Genomic DNA, 4176 nt, shown 5'->3' with positions numbered 1-4176 from the left:
CCACCAAACATACTTGCTCTTTCATTGGTAAAAGAGTAGCCCAAGAGTTGGTGGTGGGTGGTGAAGACTAGCTGCCTTCCCTCTAGTCTTTGATTGCTAAATTAGGGACGGCTAGCGCAGATAGCCTTCGTGTAGCTTTGCGCGAAATTCAAGACCAAACCTTCAGTTCAAAATTAGAGACGGATAGCGCAGACAGTCCTTGTGTAACTTTATTCGCGAATTTCTGAAACAAACCAAAACTGTAAACGTTAGAAAGTATTTGGTGCATATGTTTGTAAGTTATAGACCATTTTTATCGCGGTGTCCTAGCAACCGGTATATGGTATATTTGAATTTAAAATGCGTCGTTAATGGTTTACTATAAAGTCAATCAACATTGTTTTATAAAGAGAAATTTACGTTACGAAGAAATTGGAAACTTCAATTTCATCACAGCAATGTTTTATTTTGAAAGGTAAACATTATCTAGCGATCACAAGAGAACTTTATTAAAAATGAAAAATGTAATTTTTAGAAACGTGGTTCCATCTTCCATCTAATGCTTTCACTACTACTTATAATATTTATTTTTTGCTTTCTAGCCTATCATTTCACTAGAACCTAATATTCTCATAATCACTTTGACCCCCTGGTAAGCTTATGGACTTACAACGCTAATATCCGGGGTTCGTTTCCCCGCTCTAAAACAAACAAGCAAACATAATCACTTTTGAACTGGAAACACCGTTTGTAAGGACTATTTTTCATTCCGGCACGTCACATATACAAATTTCAATCAGCTTGCAAACACGCAGTTTTATTTTAGATATAACATAACGTCGTACGTTTCAGTTTCGTGTTTGTTCAGTGTCTTTGTTTGGCTTCCATAGCTGTCTGGATGCGTGCTGAAGTCTTTCTTCTAACTTCACATCGTTTAAACTTTCTTTGATAAAATAAAGGAAACCATTGTGTAAATACACTGTTCTCACAAACATTTGTTGGCTGTGAATTAACTTTGGGTCGTGTGATGTGGTGGTTAATAATACAATAATCGATAAAAACCCGAGAATCTAAAGAAGTAGGTAAAGGACGTCAGGATTCGTTTACTTACAGTGGTGTCGCATTAAGTCGGGTTGTAACATAATATCAGACGACGACAAGTGCTCCGCCCTAAACAGGGGATTTATCAGATTTATGAAAAAAAGATCTGATAAACTGGATCGGTTTGATTTAGACCGGTTTATCCGACAGTGGTGTGTAAAACTAAAGTTCGTAAGTAGAGTTTTTCTTTCATGACATATGAACTAAAAATATGACCTTCCTGTTACCCTGCACTTTAACTCCGCTCCTTCAACTACATGGTTCTCGTTGGTATTGAAACTGGGTTTGAATACAAAGCCGAAAGAGAAATAAAGAAGGGCTTCTGAATCAGTGTTTTAAACACACTGTAACTTCATATGTTATGAATCTTAACCCTGATGTTGAAGATATTCATATTTTAACTCAAAACCTTTTTTGGAAAATCTTAGAAAATTATTTTTTTTTTGAAACAAGCTTCTTTGTTATTGTATGTTCTCATTTATATGTATTAGTATTATATTTTATTTCTTAAAACCTTTTTTACTATTTTACTCTTACAGTTCCTGTACTGGGCATTACTTCTTGAACAAGGACGTATTCTTGTAATCTGCTCTTATTTCAAAACCACGTATCTGTCACACACACACAATGATATTTTTTACAGTTTATGCCTCATTGGCAGCATATGAATTTTTTCACGTATAAAAAATAAGATTTGTGAAAAAAATTCGAAGCATAATATTTGTTAAAGAGCTTAAAAACTAAAACTGTAAGCTTGCAATATTTGGATACAGCGATGTCCAACAGATAAGTTTAAAGTATCCGCAAGAACGCAAATTTCGGAAATGTACTACAGAGGATGGTTTATAACTCGGACAATAAATAAAAACAAACTAAGTAAACAAACACCGGTGAACAAATAAATCAACATCTTTATTCAGAACAGTTGTGTTCGTAAAATATTTTACTTATTGGCCGGCTTTAATATACATCGAGAAAGCCTCCCGCCCCTATGGAGCAGGTAAACTCCAGTGGTCAAAGTGATAAACGCTACTAGTCGTTGTTACATGTATCCTTCAGCTAAAAGAAAAGATTAGCACGTTTACAGCTTTTCGACAACCAGAAAGAATGTTATTACTATATGCACAACACTTCTAATGAAATTTTGTCCAATTAAAGACATGTTCCATACAAGTTACGGAGGTTGAAATTAATATCTGTTACGAAAACGAAAAGTCAGATTCGGAATAGTAAGGCCATTTTAATATATTAAATTGTTATGAGCATTAAATTATTATGAACATTTACAACTTATATTTTAGGATTAATGGGCTTAGATTAATAAAACATGACACACACAGACACACAAATTTGAATGCATAAAATATTAAAAACTTGGAAACGACTTTAGAAAGACACCAGTCTTAGTAATCAGAAAAAGCATGAATTGAATAGCATAGAGTTTAGAAGAGATTGTGTTGTTTTATTAAAAAGGATGTAATTTTCTTGAACTATATCATAAAAATTATAATAAATTTAAGGCAAAGTTTGGTTTGTTATGAATTTCACGCAAAGCTACACGAAGGTTATCTGCACAAGCCACCTCTTGGGTTACTCTTTTACGAACGAATAGTGGTATTGACACCGTCACATTATAACGCCTCCAAGGAGGAAAGGGCGAACATGTTTGGTGGAACGGGGATTAGAACTTGCGACCCGCAAATTGTGAGTCAAGCGCACTAACCACCTAGCCATGCCGGGCCATTTTAAGACAAGCGCACTAACCACATGGCCATGCCGGGCCATTTTAAGACAAGCGCACTAACCACATGGCTATGCCGGGCCATTTTAAGACAAAGAAAAATCAATTAACTTCTCTGAATAATTTTAAATCTCACTATGTAATGGTGTTTGGAACCTGAAAGAGACCTCCTGCCCACTTGGGCTAAACGGCCAATTCAGAGACCCATAGGGTTTAGATACAGCGGTCCCCAATTTTGAACTATCAGCCACATAGGAGGAAGCCAGTCACCAGTACCCACCGCCACAAGGCTTTCAACCAAATAGTTGGATTGGCTGTAGCTCTTATAACGCATCCACACCTGAAAGTGTGGATCATGTCCAGCGTGGTCCTTAAATTTCTTGATTCACGCTCATGTAGTGAATGAATTGTATAACTCACTAAGAGTATATTACAATATGTAAGAATGAACAAAACGTATTTGCTGAAACGATATTCTCATCTTTTATTTTGCTCATTAAAATAAGAAATATAAAAACAGAAAGTTATTATACAGTTATTAGAGTACCTTTTGTGAAAGAATCGTACTATTTTATTTGTTGTTAAAAGAAGAACTATATTAAAACCAAAAGACTGTCGTGTATTCTCTTTTATCCTTACGTGTTTGAAAACCACACGAGAGAACATTATCATTCTTTTAGCGTTAACTACAATATTTGGGCCACAAAGAACAGATAAGTGGCATCAAAGTTTGTTCAAACTTGCCTTTATACCAGCATACAGAGTTTATAAGGCGAAACATGGACCTGAAATGGTGAAGATACGAAACAGGTGTTATCTATTAGCTTTTCTTGTATTAGATGACAGTTCAATTAAGCAATATTAATGTTCATAATTATTATAATATTCACGAATAATGATAGTCAACAACCTCGATACCCAGTGTACCATGCAGTTCTAAGATATACTTAATAGGGTCGACCTTTCCAGTGTATTGGGCAGAGGCGTGATATAGGCCCAGAAACCACAACAAAAATGATGGTTATCTAATGCTGATTGGTTTAGTGGAAGCTTCGTGCTACTACCTGCCACGTGGCTATAAATATCACTAAGTGTTTAAAGTTTTGTTTACATTATTTCTGTTTCTTCTCATCATATTGATTCAAGTATTGAAAAAAACATATTCTTGCATGATTTAGGTTAAGATTCAAGTATTTTGATACTGACTGTGTCGAACAATAATAAAGGCAATGCATCAAATTCTTGAATCTAAGCGTTTCTGATATTCGAATCTTTAGTTCCTAATAATGGTAACTTAAGAAAATAGTATGTAAGTAATATCAGTTGTAAGATATTTCCTACTTTTTGTTTATTTT

The sequence above is a fragment of the Limulus polyphemus genome, unplaced genomic scaffold, assembly GCF_000517525.1.
Source record: "Limulus polyphemus unplaced genomic scaffold, Limulus_polyphemus-2.1.2 Scaffold6315, whole genome shotgun sequence".
Taxonomy (NCBI): domain Eukaryota; kingdom Metazoa; phylum Arthropoda; class Merostomata; order Xiphosura; family Limulidae; genus Limulus; species Limulus polyphemus.
The sequence above is the reverse complement of the archived record's forward strand: the minus strand, read 5'-3'. Positions refer to the sequence as shown.